This window comes from Tamandua tetradactyla, chromosome 4 (assembly GCF_023851605.1).
Source record: "Tamandua tetradactyla isolate mTamTet1 chromosome 4, mTamTet1.pri, whole genome shotgun sequence".
NCBI lineage: Eukaryota > Metazoa > Chordata > Mammalia > Pilosa > Myrmecophagidae > Tamandua > Tamandua tetradactyla.
Genome location: NC_135330.1, coordinates 11,205,108 through 11,221,253, shown reverse-complemented (window position 1 = coordinate 11,221,253; position 16,146 = coordinate 11,205,108). Strand labels below are relative to the sequence as shown.

General features: G+C 44.1%; 1 pseudogene; it reads left to right on the top strand.

Annotated features, from left to right (window-relative positions):
* Window positions 1-2,779: 2,779 nt before the first annotated feature.
* LOC143680149 (thioredoxin domain-containing protein 5 pseudogene) overlaps window positions 2,780-16,146 on the top strand; it is a 46,222-nt pseudogene continuing 32,855 nt past the window's right edge.

Sequence of the window (16,146 nt, the reverse complement as noted above, 5' to 3'; positions counted from 1 at the left end):
TTCAAAGGACCAGACACCTGCAACTTCACTTCAGGGGTGTCCAGAAGCATGGCCTGGTGTTTGCTAAATCTGCTCTGCATCAGGACAAAATGTTTCCTTTTCCTTCGAACAAAGTTAGGGCCCGTTGTGGAATATGCATTCTTATGGGCTGACCCAGGGTCAACCTCTCGGCCTCCTGCGGTAGCTCACAAGTAGCAGCTACCACCGATAGTCAGGGTGGCCAGCCTCTTGCCATTTTATCCAGTCCTTTGGAAAAATAAGCCACAGGTCTGGAGTCATTTCCCAGAGTTTGTGTAAGCACACCCAAGGCTGTGGCTCGCCTTTCATGCAGTCTCTCACACACAAATAGAACAAAGGGCTTTCCTAGGTCTGATGGCCCCAGGGCAGGAGCTGTGGTTAACTTATATTTTATTTCCTTAAAGTCTGTCTCGTAAGTGAGGTCCCACATTACGGGTTCCTGTCCCTCCACTTTTAGGACCTCATACAAAGGCTTAGGCATGAGATCAAAATTGGGAATGCAGATCTGGCGAAATCTTGCCATGCCCAGAAAACCCCTCAACTGCCAGCATTTCCTGGGCCTCTGGGTCTGGAAGGTTGCACTGATGCCATCAGCATGAGGGTCCTCTTTCCCCCTGCTATCTGGAACCCCACACACTTCACGTCTTGTCTTAGTAGCAGGGCCTTTTTCTGAAATTTTTCATAGCCCAAGTCTCCCAGATTAGGAACAGGACAGTGTCCCTTAGCCAGGTGTCCTCTGAAGGGATAGCAACTAAAATGTCATCGACATACTGCAAATATTGGTCTTCCATGTCTCCGAGTAGGGGTTCCATCAGATCCAGAGCCTGCTGCTTCCCCCAAACAGGGGAAAAGGGAGTTTTGAGTGCTTGTGAGAGCACTGTCCAAGGGTGTTGCTGTTTTTGGCTATTTGGTAGGTCCTCTCATTCAAATGAAAAAAGAGCCTGGCAGCTTTCCTCCAGATAGGTGCAAAAGAAAACATCTTTTAAATCTACCACTGAACACCAGGTATGGGCTGAATCCAGTGTGGCTAAAATGATCAGACACCACAGGGTGTGTGTCTTTTGTTATTCCGTTTATAGTTTAGAGGACTTGTACAAATCAGTATTCATTTTTAGTGCCTGGTTTCAGTCCTGGGAGCACTGGGGTATTGCGAAGTCCAGCTGGTGCGGTTTCACCAAGCCTGTGGCCTCAGGTCGGTGCAAGAGGGGCAGATTGACCAGTTGGGTCTTCAGAGAGATTAGGCACTGCTTAACCCTTATACGTCTGCCTCTTTGTGCAATTCTATTTGAATTGGGACCACAAGCCCACACGGCTGGGTCAACCAAACTCCATTATCCCGCTGCGGCACCATGTGAGGTTAGGAGGATGGCCTGCAGAGCTCAAGCCTGGTGGTCCAGCACCTTAACTCTGAGATGGTCAATACCGAGTGAAATTTGGGCTGATAATTTTGTAAGCATGTCCCATCCCAGTAATGGGATAGGGGACTCTGACATGTGTAAAAACCTGTGTGTAAGCTATTTAGCCCCTTTTTTTGCATTCCAGTGGGGCCAAGAATCTGGGTTGTTCTTTCCAACCAGAAATCCCAGTGACAGCAGCAGTGTCCTTTGACAAGAGGTCCACTCTCTCATTTAAGACTGAATATGTGGCTCCCGTGTTTGCTAAAAACTCCAGCAGGTTCGGGTGGGCCACGGTGGCTCAGCAGGCAAGAATGCTTGCCTGCCATGCCAGAGGACCCAGGTTCGATTCCCGGTGCCTGCCCATGAGAAAAAAAAAAAACTCCAGCAGGTTCCTCCCACCTTCACTTGTACCCGGGGTTCATGGTGGGAGATAGTAATTAGGGCCTGGAAGTCCTGACCCTGTGTTCCCGGGCCTCGTCAGTCCCAATTAGTGTCTGAGCCGCATACTGGTGCCATCTGGGGATCTTGCTTTCCACCACCCAACGTGGGACATTCTTTTTCCCAATGCTTCTCTTCCTTAGAGTAGGTGCACTGCTGGGGGCCTGGTGGCGGCTGCCCCCTTGAGGTGTCCTTGGTGGTCCTGGCCTGCACCTCTGCCCTGGCCCCCCTCTTCCTGGGGGAGGCGCACCTGAGTAATGGCCACCGCCAAGAGAGCTGCCTGCTATTTCCTTCTTCTGCTGCTTCCTCTCTGCCTGGTCCTTATTCGCATACACTTTAAAGGTCGCTTCTACCAACTGGGACATGGACATTCCTAGTCCACAGTCCAGCTTCTGTAATTTATGGTAGATGTCGAGGCCCTTTGGCTGATAAAGGTCGTACTTATCATCCTGTTGTTCTCTGGCTTTTCAGGATCAGTATCAGTGTACCACCAGTATGACTCAAAAATTCTTTCCAGGAAAGCTGATCAATTTTGCTGGGACCATGTTGCACCTCCAGCATCTTAGGCAAGGGTTTCTGCCTTGGGGCCCTCTTCTGCAACTCTGCCACCTCACAAACTTTGTAGTGGTGCAGATGGTTCCTTTGCCCTGGGTCACTTGGATCCCAATGGGGGTCAGTCTCGGAAATGGCTTCTGCTACTGGGGTGTAAATGAGGTTGTAGGGGGCCCCTTGATGAATCACCTCTGCTTCCTGCCTTGCTTTCTTTAAGACTGTGCATTTCTCCTCTGGAGAAGGGCTTGAATGTCTGCCCAGCTGGGGTTATGGGTGGTGAAAATGGAGACAAAAAGGCTGGTAACCTTCTCCAGGCCAGCCTGGTAAGAGGGTGTGTTGTTTTTCCAATTGAAGAAGTCTGTGGTAAAGGGGGCATGGATGAAGAGAAACCTACAAAGATGCCCTTGATCATCTATGCCATTCGGCACTTGTCTCAACAGGTACTGGCCCTGCATGTGGGTCTCATCTGAAGGAGAGGAATTGGGCACCATGTGCATATGCAGGGGAAACTGTCCCCAGAATGGTAATGGAGGCAGGGATTGCGTAAGGGGTGGCACCTCGTCAAGGTGGCCAGGATGCTTGGGGAGTGCTTCCTGTGGGGCAGCAAAAGGGATCACTTAATAGGTCCACAGGTGGCTCATCAAGGACTAGTGACCTCCCCCTTCTATAAATGGTAGATGCTGAATCGCCATCATCCTTCTGGAAACAAACCATCAGACCACATTGCCATTTAGCCTACATCCCAAATAACGCCATAAAAGCCTGAACTTAATGGTATCTCAGCCCATTTTCCTTCCTTTTGCAAAACAAGTCTAATTATAGAATGAAATCAACATTAATAGATCCACCTGGGGCCACTTCCCTCCATCCCCCAGAGCATATTGTGGCCAAACTGAATTACAATAGAGAATCAGTTTGTCTAGTCTCAAGGGATCACCCCCAAATTTAGACCAATTAGTAAGGATGCATCCAAGTGGGGAGCATTTCCAAATGGACTGCTCGGTTCCCCACGTCAAGGCAACAATAAGAAAAGGAAGGAAAAGAAAAGAGATTCAGGAGACTAAACCAAAGTTTCAGGAGTCAGACAGGTGTGACACAACCCAAAAAGTGTTGCCCATAGTGCGAGTGAGACTCAAACCCCCAGAGCCTCCCCACTCACTCCACCAAACACAATTTGAAATACAAGCAGAAAATGAGAAAAACGAAACAAGGAATGAATTTACCCAACAGGAGGAAGGAAGGACCCTATCTGCACCAGCTGCCATCACTCCAGTGGCTCAGTGACCTCCAGAAAGTCAATTAAATCCTGCCTCTGCAATCCCCTCTGAGTCTCCAGGAAAACCCCAGGCAGTCACTAGAATCTGCTGGAGTCCACTAGAGCGTGCCTGGAGGAAGGGCTCAAGTGAGTCTCTGAGATGCGAGGAGGGCCTCCAATTTAACAACAGGAATGTCTCATCTGGGGCTCCAGTTTTTTACTGGGGAAGCCAGTACTGAGCAGGGAGGCTCTCAACATTGGTACTGGCAAAGGAAGGCCACCATGGAGGTGAGGTAAGCAGCTTTATTATTATTTGCATCTGCAGAGGCAAAGGGGCCAGAGGCTGAGCCTAACACTGCAAACTACTGACATCCCGAGCTAACTTCTACTTCCACTTTTTTTAAACTTTTTTATTGCATAGTATAACATATATACAAAGCAAACAAATAAAAAAGCAATACTTTTCAAAGCACTCTTCAACAAGTGGTTACAGGATAGATCCCAGAGTTTGCCATGGGTTACCATACATCTACTTCCTCTTTTCCTTCCCTCCTCCCCAACTCATCATATACTTGCTTATCACTCTATCTTTTATGCATGTTCTGGTATGATCAAGAAATCATGCACCTTCATACATCACATGTTCAAAAAATGGCATCTAAACTCCTCCAAGAGGTGGGAAATTACTATTATAATGAGCTAGACTTTATCTGAGGACAATTTAGTCCTCTCCGCACTTGCTCCAGAGTCCAGTTTGAAATAGCCTTGTACCTGAGCTCTTGAGCAGGATGCTCTGACCACAGCTCTGGGATGCTGAGGGCTTTTTCGGCTTGTTTTTCCATTCCTATCTTCAGTTGGCTGGATAGAGAGAATTCAGCATCATTAGTTTGGGTGTGGGAGGGACCATTGTCCTGGCCTCATCATGGGTTTTACCAGCCTCAGAAATAAGATGATCAAGGCCAACTGAGAGGGTACCTATATGTGCATGCACCATCCTCCACTTCTGACCTCTACAATTGGGAGGATCAGGTTCCTAGTTGCCGGGAGGATCTTAGGAAAATGGAAAGTCTCTTTAAATCAATATTTGGCATGCACAACCCAATCTGGGCTAATACTTAATCTTTACTTAGTGTTTTGTTAACTTCTAAGAAGAAACGTGTAGTTTTGGAAAAGGCACAGAATCCTGCTGACTCTTTGGCTAATAGTAATCCAAATAACCCAATTCACATTGCTAGCAGTCAATCTATCCCTGTGCCTGATACAAATTGGGATTCCAATGAACTAGAGAACAGAATGAAGTTTGAACACTGTATTAGTTAGGCTTCTCTAGAGAAACAGAATCAACAAGAAATATTCATAAATATAAAATTTATAAAAGTGTATCACATAACCATAGGAGCATAGAGTTCAAAATCTGTAAGGCAAGATGTGAAGCTCACAATTCCAATGGGGGTTCTGGACGAACTCCACAGGAGAGGCTTGTTGACTGAAGCAGTCTCTTCTGAATCCTTCTTAAAAGGCTACCAGTGATTAGATTAAGCATCACTCATTAAAAAAGACACTCCCTTTGGCTGATTACAAATGTAATCAACTGTGGATGTAGCTGATATGATCACAATTTAATTCTATGAAATGTACTCATAGCAACAGACATGCCAACACTTGCCCAACCAGACAAACTGGTACCAGCATGTGGCCAAGTTGACACATGAGCCTGACTATGACAGTCCACCCCTTGTCAACTTGACAGCTATATTCATCACCTTAAACCATACCTAATTTCTAAATAGAAAACAATAAAAGACACATTTTCCCCTCACCTAACAATACTCAACTGTCCTGCATATAACTGGAAACACATTAAGTCTCCCCAGAATAGGGTGCAAGTACTTGGGTAATATTCATTCTTAAATTTGATATCTTACAACTTAAATAGTATAACGTGAATAAAACAGCATTACAGTCCTCATTTCTGTAGCTGATCACATAGTCATAGTTCATATTTATCACTACCTTCTTCCACTACCCATTCCATGTTCCCTTTACTCTCAGCAAGTACTTCAGCTGGCTGTGATTCTTTACCTGGTGGGGTGACCCAAATCTTCATTCCTGAAGTTCAAAGCCATTGGTAGTCCTGCCTGGATTGGGTTGATGCAACGTTCCATTGATGTCAATCACAGGGCATGGTAGTACTAAAAGACACCCTAGGAGATCTCCTATACTCCAGGAAAACTCTTCTTTACCTCCATTGTGTAGCTGCACTCCTATTTCCCCCTGATAGTCAGCCCAACCAGTAATGTAATTCCCGTTTTGGTTTGTTGAGCCAGGGGCATGAGTAGCCCAAAGCTGCAAGGTGGCTGTCTTAGATTCCAGTTCAATGGAATCATTTCTTCTCCTGGTGGAAGCACTCCCCCTTTTGGAACTAAAACCTGTAGACCAGCAGAGCTCAGGGTCGCAGGGACAGGAAGCAAAAATTTTCCTAGTGGATTACTAGGGGTAATAGTGAGTAGTGCCACTCCCATTTCTACCCTTTGGTTCCTGGACCCATGGATCCTGGCTATGGGAGAAACAGCACCATACTGTGATGCTGATTCATAGCATACATAGCTTCCTGGAGAACACTGCCCCAGCCCTTCAGGGTATTGCCACTTAGTTCATACTATAATTGAGTTTTCAAAAGGCCATTCCACCATTCTATCAATCCAGCTGCTTCTGGATGATGGGGAACATGGTAAGAACACAGAATTCCATGAGTATGTGCCCATTCCTGCACTTCATTTGCTGTGAAGTGTGTTCCTTGATCAGAAGCAATGCTGTTCAGAATACCATGATGATGGATAAGGCATTCTGTAAGCCCACAGATGGTAGTTTTGGTAGAAGCACTGCATGCAGGGAAAGCAAACCCATATCCAGAGTATGTGTCTTTTCCAGTTAGAACAAATCGCTGCTCCTTCATGAAGGGAGTGGTCCAATGTAATCAACCTGCCACCATGTAGTTGGCTGTTCACCTTGGGGAATTGTACCATATCGGGGTCCAAGTGTGGGTGGGTCTCTGCTGCTGACAGATTGGGCACTCAGCAGTGGCTGTAGCCTGGTCAGCCTTGGTGAGTGGAAGTCCATGTTGCTGAGCCCATGCATAACCTCCATCCCTACCACCATGACCATTTTGTCCATGAGCCCATGGGGCAATGACAGGAGTTGCTGGGAAAAGAGGCTGACTGGTATCCACAGAACAGGTCATCTTATTCACTTGATTATTAAAACCTTCCTCTGCTGAAGTCACCCTCTGGTGTGCATTCACATGGGACACAAATATCTTCATGTTTTAACCCACTCAGAAAGATCTAGCCACATACCTCTTCCCCAGACCTCTATGTCACCAATTTTCCAATTATGGTCTTTCCAAGTCCCTGGCCATGCAGCCCATGAGTCAGTACACAGATGCACATCTGGCCAGTTCTCCATTCAAGCAAAATAAACAACCAGGTGCACTGCTTGAAGTCTGTCCACTGGGAGGATTTCCCCTCACCACTGTCCTTCAAGGACACCCAGAAAGAGGTTGTAATGCTGCAGCTGTCCACTTTCGGGTGGTACCTGCATATCATGCTGAACCAAGGGTAAACCAGGCCCCAATTTTCTCTTCTTCAGTCAATTCACTGTAAGGAACTCCTCAAGAAGCCATAGCTCTGGTCTGGGAAAGAGAAGGTAATGGGCATTTGGGCCACTTCCTCACATAATTTACTTGTGCCTTCATGACCTGCTCTGGCCCTATCTCGTATATACCATTTCCATTTTATGATGGAGTGCTACTGTACATGCCCAACTTTGAGGCTTGGTGAGTCAGACAGCACCCAGCTCATGATAGGCAACTCAGGTCGCATGGTAACTTGGTGCCCCAAGATTAAGCATTCGGTCTCTACTAAGGTGCATAGCAGGCCAAAAGCTGTTTCTCAAAAGCAGAGCAGTTATCTGCAGCAGATGGTAAGGCTTTGCTCCAAAGTCCTAAGGGTCTGCATTGTGATTCTCCTATAGGGGCCTGCTAAAAGCTCCAAACAGCATCTCTATTTGCCACTGACACTTCCAGCACCATTGGATCTACTGGAGCATACGGCCCAGCTGGCAGAGCAGCTTGTACAGCAGCCTGGACCTGTTGTAGGGCCTCCTCTTGCTCACATCCCACTCAAAATTAGTACTTTTTCTGGTCACTCGATAAATGGGCCAGAGTAGCACACCTAAATGAGGAATATGTTGTTGCCAAAATCCAAAGTGACCAACTAGGCATTGTGGCTCTTTTTTGGTTGTGGGGGGGCCAGATGCAGCAATTTATCCTTCCCTTAAAAGAGATATCTCGACATGTCCCACACCACTGGACACTTAGAAATTTCACTGAGATGGAAAGCCCCTGTATTTTTGTTAGATTTATTTCCCATCTTCTGACACACATATGTCTTACCAGTAAGTCTAGAGTAGTTGCCACTTCTTGCTCTAATCAACACTATATCATAATGGACCAGTGTGACGTCTTGCGGGAAGGAGAAATGATCAACGTCCCTGCAGACAAGATTATGACATAAGGCTGGAGAGTTTATGCACGCCTGAGGTAAGACAGTGAAAGTATATTGCTGACGTTGCCACCTGAAAGCAAACTGGTTTTGGTGGTTCTTACTTACAGCTATTGAGAAAAAAAGCATTTGCGAGATCAATAACTGCATACCAGGTACCAGGGGATGTACTGATTTCCTCAAGCAATGATACTACATCTGGAATAGCAGCTGCAATTGGAGTTGCCACCTGGTTGAACTTATGACAATCCACTGTCATCCACCAAGACCCATCTGTTTCTTCACAGGCCAAATAGGAGAGTTGAATGGCGATGTGGTGGGAATCACCACACCTGTATCCTTCAGTCTTTAAGAGTGGGAGTAATCTCTACCATCTCTTCAGGAGTCTGGTATTGGGCAGTTCTAGTGGCTTCCACCTGTCCTTTCCCACCATAATAGCCCACACTGCATGAGTTAGAGAGCCAATGTGGGGATTCTGCCACTTGCTCAGTATGTCTATTCCAATTATGCAATCTGGAACTGGGGAAATAACTACAGAAAGGGTCTGGGGGTCCACTGGACCCACTGTGAGACAGACCTGAGCTAAAACTACATCAATCACTTGACCTTCATAAGCCCCCTGACTGGTGGGCCAGAGTGATGCTTTGGATTCCCTGGAATTAATGTCACTTCTGAACCAGGGTCTAATAATCCCTGAAATATCTGATCATTTCTTTTCCCCAGTGCACAGCTACCCTGGTAAAAGGTCATCGGTCTCCTTGGGGAAGGCTTGGGAGAAGATTACCAGTATGAATTTGTGGCAGTGTAACACGGTTGTCCCCCAAAGGGACCTGGCTTCCCCTTCATTCAAGGGGCTCTGGGTTTGTAAACTGTGTCATGTCTGAAAATTGATTAAGGGGCCATGACTATGTTTTTGTAATTCAAGTTAGACTTCTGTTCACTTGACCTAGAACTTTTTTGTTTATACAGCTGAAACAAGAATTTAGCAGACTGCCCATATATTGCATTTCTAGGTACCCCATGATTTACTAGCCAATGCCACAAATCTCTGCAAGTCAGATTATTTTGACTTCTGCTTTGAGTTTGCTGTCTATTATAATAGCCATGCCCACCCTGTCTTTAGTGATTAAGTGCTGCCACCTGGCTTCTGTCAACTTGGGATTGGGTCGTCCCCATTTTGTTTAAGGATTCCTGCTCAGTGACAGTGGTTCCCACAGTAATATCTGAGCTACAGAAAAGTGCAACTGCAGGGCTCTTCAGGGATGATGGCGCTAGTCTCACAAATTTATTTCTCACTGTTCTGGTAGAAGGTGCATCCTCCAGACATTCCTGGGCTGTAAGAGCAGGCTTTCCATGATAAATCCACTCTAAAATTCCAATCTCTCTAAGCCTCTGGATCCCCTCATCTACATTATATCAGGGCAGTTCTGGCATTTCAACCTCAGGTATGTTGGCAACCTTTTGCTCCATGTTTCAGCCAACCATCCAAACAAACTGTTAATGCCTTTTCTAACCTCTCGAGCTATAACACTAAGTGCAGAATCTCTGCTTAGTGGACCCATATCAATAATTCAGCCTGATCCAGCCTTATATTCTTCCTACCATTATCCCACACCCTTAAAATCCACTGCCACACATATTCCCCTGATTTCTGTCTATATAAATTGGAAAATTCGAACAGTTCTTTTGGAGTATAATGTACTTCCTCATGTGTGATATTTTGTACCTCACCTTTAGGGGCCTGTTGGGACTTTAGTTTAGTTATACATCTGGAAGAAATGAGGGGTGGTGTTGGTGGGTCATGAAAAGGATTAGAAATATCTTCCAAGCCATTTGCTTTGGGGCCTTCATTTTCAGTTTCATCTGGTGAAACAGGATTAATCACTCTAGGGCTAATCCCTTCAGGTGGAGGTTGGGTGCCAACTCTTCAAGGCAAGCTGGAGGTAGGGCGGCTATGTTCTCATGAAGGACTATTACAGGGTTATCTAGAGAAGACTCAGCATGACCTAGGGTTTCAAGCTCACCACCAACATCATTATCAATCTCTATGTCACCATCCCATTTTTCAGGGTCCCACTCCTTTCCAATCAACACCCTCACTTTAATGGCAGACACCATGCAAGATTGAGATTTCAGTTTATGTTGTAAAGTTGCTACTCTAACAATAAGATTCTGAGTCTGATTTTCAGCGATCTCAAGTCTATGGCTGAAGGAAACAAGATTTTCCTTCAGGATACACATAGAAATGTTTACATCTGTCAGATGGCGCTTAAGCTTCTCATTTGAAGCCTTAAGCCCATTCTTTTCACTCATGAATGTATACAGTGCATCTAACAACATCCAGCCAATACCTCTGTACTTCCTATTTCCACAAAACTCCATAAAGGTATCAAAATCATTATCCCCCAGACCCTGGCTTCATACAAGCAAAGCATTAGAAGAATTGAATGGTGATATTTTGACTTTTTTTTTTTTTTTTTTTTTTTTTTGCCAATTCACCCTACGGATTGGCATATCATTCTGATTACAGGAAACAGAGTCCTCAGTGCCTTTGAGTCCAGTCACAGTAGAAAACCAATTGTAAAAACCCATTTTTATGATTCTGTTTCTTAAGAACCACTCCTGGTACTAAGTTGTATTAGTTAGGGTTCTCTAGAGAAACAGAATCAACAGGAAATATTCGTAAATATAAAATTTATAAAAGTGTCTCATATAACTGTGGGAACACAGATTCTAAAATCCGCAGGGCAGGCTGTGAAGCTGATGATTCCAATGGAGGGTCTGGATGAACTCCACAGGAGAGACTCGCCGGCCAAAGCAGGAAGAGAGCTTGTCTCTTCTGAATCCTCCTTAAAAGGCTTCCAGAGATTAGATTAAGCATCACTTGTTAAAGAAGACACTCCCCTTGGCTGATTACACATGGAATCAGCTGTGTATGTAGCCAACGTGATCATGACTTAATTCTATGAAATGTACTTATAGCAACAGACAGGTCAGCACTTGCTCAACCAGACAAACAGGTATCACCACCTGGCCAAATCGACACATGAACCTGACCATGACAACCACTATAAAGCAGGCATAGTTGTGGGACTTAAAAATGGAGTGCCTAAACAAAATAACTTGAGTAAGATTCAGGAAATTGTCCAAAAGTTGGATGAAAATCCATCAATATTTTTGGAATAATTATTCAGAGCTTACTCTAAGTTTACTAATATGAGCACAGAGCACCCAGTGAATCAACACAATGTGAATCTGTCTTTTATTTGTTAAAGTGCCCCTGACATGGAAGTTGCAGAAAGTTGAAGGTGGACTTGATTAACCAAGCACTTGTGGAAATTTTGTTTATTCTATAATTGTGATGCAGCTCAAGAAAAGGGCAGACAGAAAGCTATTGCATACAAAACTAATCCGTATGCTAATCTCTTAGGGGCAGTCCTAAGTAAATCTTTCAGCAGCAAAAGAAGTCTGAAAGATAAGACTCCCAGGGCTGCAAGAAAACCACTGAGCCCCTAGCAGTGTGCATATTGCAGGGGGTGAGGGACACTGGAAGTGGAAATATCCCGACTTGACCCAAAGGGAAACAAAGGAGACTCCAATAGCTCATTGTCTGCAGCTGACGAGAGACAAAGACAAGGACTGATGGGGCCCGAGGGCACTTTCCATCAGTCAGGAAATCATCCCAATCACTCACACAGAACCTTGAGTCTCATTCCAAGTGGGTAAGAAGTTAGTAAATTTCCTGAAGGATACAGGAGCAACTTAATCAGTTTTAAACCAGAAACTTAATTGCATCTCAAAGGAATCTATCCCTGTTGTGTTTGTGTCTAGAGCTGCTGAGGACTGATTCTTCCTGCAGCTACTGCAGTGATAAATTGAGGAAGGTCAATTAACCCACAAATTCCTTTACATGCTGGAGTGCCCACTTCCTTTCTTAGGCTGAGGTTTGCCACCTAAATTACATGCCTCTCTGTTTCTTACCTGGTGAAATGAATTTACAGGTCCCAGCAATCTATGCTTGTGCTCTGCAAACAGCGATATTGGGCCCAATAGATAGCACTGGAATATTTTGGAGTACCTGAAAACATCAAGCAATAGGTGGCTAATGAAAATAAGGGCCTTAGGACCCCCAGGGCAACCCAGTCAGGTAAGACTGTGGCTGAACATTGTTGTTCCATGTTGAAAACGATACCCACATGCGGGAAGCCAGGGTAGTCATCTCACCACTAATTTAAAAATTTTAGAATAGGACCAATAAATCTTGGCCAATCAGATTTTAACAGCCCCATCTTGCCAGTGCTAAAACCGGAAACTCAAGGTTACAAATTTGTGCAAGATCTAAGAGCTATAAATCAAATAGTAGGAAAATACACCCTATAATGCCTAATCTGTATACCATACTCATCACTATCTCCAATGCACATACTTGGTTTACAGCTTTAGATTTAAAAGATGCCTTTTATTGCATTTTATTACATTCCATACATAAAGACTCACAAAAGCTCTTTGCATTTGAATGGGAAGAACCTGACACAGGAATAAAAATAGCAATATTTTTGGACTGTTTTACCACAAGATTTTTTAAATGGCCCCACTTCTTTTGGACGAGTCTGCTCCAGAGATCTTCAGGGAATAAAGGTCCATGAAGGACTTTTCCTCCACTATGTAGATCATATTCTCATTGCTAGCAAAGCCACAAGAGGCCTCAGACATAAATACCCTAACAATGGTGAACAGTCTAGTTGGGAAAAGGTATACAGTAAGCATCTGAAGAACAAGCACAAATTGTGCAAATCCATGTCAAATACTTAGGATCTGAACCCTCAAAAGGACAGAGAGCTCTGTTACCTAGTAGGAAAAAAGCCCTCTGATGGGTATTCACACCAAAGAATAAAAAGGAACTCAGAACTTTTAGGTATAGCTGGCTACTGCCAAGTGCGGATAGCATATTTTAGATTAATAGCTAAACCTTTATATCACGTTGTGCCAGTTTTAAAGGATTTATGTACCCTAGAAAAGCCACGCTTTAACCCTAATCCAATCTTGTAGAGGCAGCCATTTATTTTAAACCCTATTCAGGGCTGTATGTTGGAAACTTGATTAGATTATCTACACAGAGATGTGACACATGTGGGAATTAACACTTGATTAGAGGGAGATGTGACTCCACCTATTCCAGGTGGATCTTGATTACTTTACTAGAATTTTTTAAAAGAGAAAACATTTTGGAAAGAGTCTTAGAATGTCAAGAGAATAGCAAGAGAGCTCCAAGAACCAGGAGAGTCCATGCAGCCAGAGACCTCTGGAAATGAAAGAATACACCCAGGGGAACTTCATGAAACAAGAAGTCTGGAGAGGAAGCTAGTAGACATCGCCACGTTCACCATGTATTTTTCTAGTTGAGAGAAACCCTGAACATCATCAGCCTTCTGGAACCAAGTTATCTTTCCCTGGATGCCTTAGATTGGACATTTCTATAGTCTTGTTTTAATTTGGATATTTTCACTGTCTTAGAACTGTACACTAGCAACTTATTGAACTCTTCTTTTTAAAAGCCATTCCATTTCTGATATATTGCATTCCACCAGCTAGCAAACTAGAACACTGGCCCTAAAGGGAAATGGAAAAGAAATCCTTCTAGAATGGACTCTGGAATGTACAATTGCTTTTCAAAGCTTAAAAGACAAATTGATGTCAGTTTCAGCCTTTGGGCTCCCTGATTTCATGAAAGAATTTGACCCCTTGTCCATGAAAGGCAGGGCATTGCCTTAGGGGTGCTTGTGCAACCTTTTGAAGGAAATATATGGCCAGCAACTTGTTTGTCAAAACAGCTAGACACCTAGCCCAAGGATGGCCTGCTTGTCTGAGGGCAGTAAAAGCCACTTGTGAACTCTTACAAGAAGAGAAAATTTGAGTAACTCCCTTCCCCCTTCCCGGGCCGGCTGGGAGAATTGGAGAGGCGGTCCCCTGAAACCAAGGTGGCTGGCGCCCACACCACGTGCAGCCCCTCGGACCAACTGAGAGAATTGGATCGGAAACCCCCAGGCCGTGGAGAACGGTGACGGGTGGGGGAGGCCCCTTCCAAACCCGTGACTCCCGGGGAACGTGCACTCTCTCGGGTGGGCCGCTGCCGCTGGCGCCCTCCCGCCACGCTTGTCACCCAGGGCCAACTAGGAAATTCGGACGGGCTCTTTCCCAGGCTGCGGCGACCAGCAACCCTCCCTACATTCGGACCCCAGGCCAGCTCAAGCCGCTTCAGCTAGCGAACCCCCCAGACGGCGAGAGTTTTCCAAAGTTTAAGGTCTCACAGCACTTTTACTGGTGGGACCCACAGACAAACGTGTGCCACGAGCGCCACCTACTGGGCAGGATAAGAAAAACAGAACCCAGAGATTTCACAGAAAAATCTTCCAAACTTTTGGATCCAATACCCAGGGAAATCTGTCTAAATGCGCAGACGCCAACAGAAGATAACGGATCACGCTCAAATAATTGAAAATATGGCCCAGTCAAAGGAACAAACCAATAGTTCAAATGAGATACAGGAGCTGAGACAACTAATGCTGAATATACGAACAGAAATGGAAAACCTCTTCAAAAACGAAATCGATAAATTGAGGGAGGATATGAAGATGACATGGGCTGAACATAAAGAAGAAATAGAAAAACTGAAAAAACAAATCACAGAACTTATGGAAGTGAAGGACAAAGTAGAAAAGATAGAAAAAACAATGGATTCCTACAATGATAGATTCAAAGAGACAGAAGATAGAATTAGTGATTTGGAGGATGGAACATCTGAATTCCAAAAACAAACAGAAACTATCGGGAAAAGAATGGAAAAATTTGAACAGGGTATCAGGGAACTCAAGGACAATATGAACCGCACAAATATACATGTTGTGGGTGTCCCAGAAGGAGAAGAGAAGGGAAAAGGAGGAGAAAAACTAATGGAAGAAATTTTCACTGAAAATTTCCCAACTCTTATGAAAGACCTAAAATTACAGATCCAAGAAGTGCAGCGCACCCCAAAGAGATTAGACCCAAATAGGCGTTCTCCAAGACACTTACTAGTTAGAATGTCAGAGGTCAAAGAGAAAGAGAGGATCTTGAAAGCAGCAAGAGAAAAACAATCCATCACATACAAGGGAAACCCAATAAGACTATGTGTAGATTTCTCAGCCGAAACCATGGAGGCTAGAAGACAGTGGGATGATATATTTAAATTACTAAAAGAGAAAAACTGCCAACCAAGACTCCTATATCCAGCAAAATTGTCCTTCAAAAATGAGGGAGAAATTAAAACATTCTCAGACAAAAAGTCACTGAGAGAATTTGTGACCAAGAGACCAGCTCTGCAAGAAATACTAAAGGGAGCACTAGAGTCAGAACTGAAAAGACAGAAGAGAGAGGTATGGAGAAGAGTGTAGAAAGAAGGAAAGTCAGATATGATATATATAATACAAAAGGCAAAATGGCAGAGGAAAATATTATCCAAACAGTAATAACACTAAATGTTAATGGACTGAATTCCCCAATCAAAAGACATAGATTGGCAGAATGGATTAAAAAACAGGATCCTTCTATATGCTGTCTGCAGGAAACACATCTTAGACCCAAAGATAAACATAGGTTGAAAGTGAAAGGTTGGGAAAAGATATTTCATGCAAATAACAACCAGAAAAGAGCAGGAGTGGCTATACTAATATCCAACAAGTTAGACTTCAAATATAAAACAGTTAAAAGAGACAAAGAAGGACACTATATACTAATAAAAGGAACAATTAAACAAGAAGACATAACAATCATAAATATTTTTTTTTTTTATGCAATCAGTAATTCTTAATATCATCACATAGGTGTATGGTCATCATTTCTCAGTACATATGCATCGATTTAGAGAAAGAAATAGCATGACAACAGA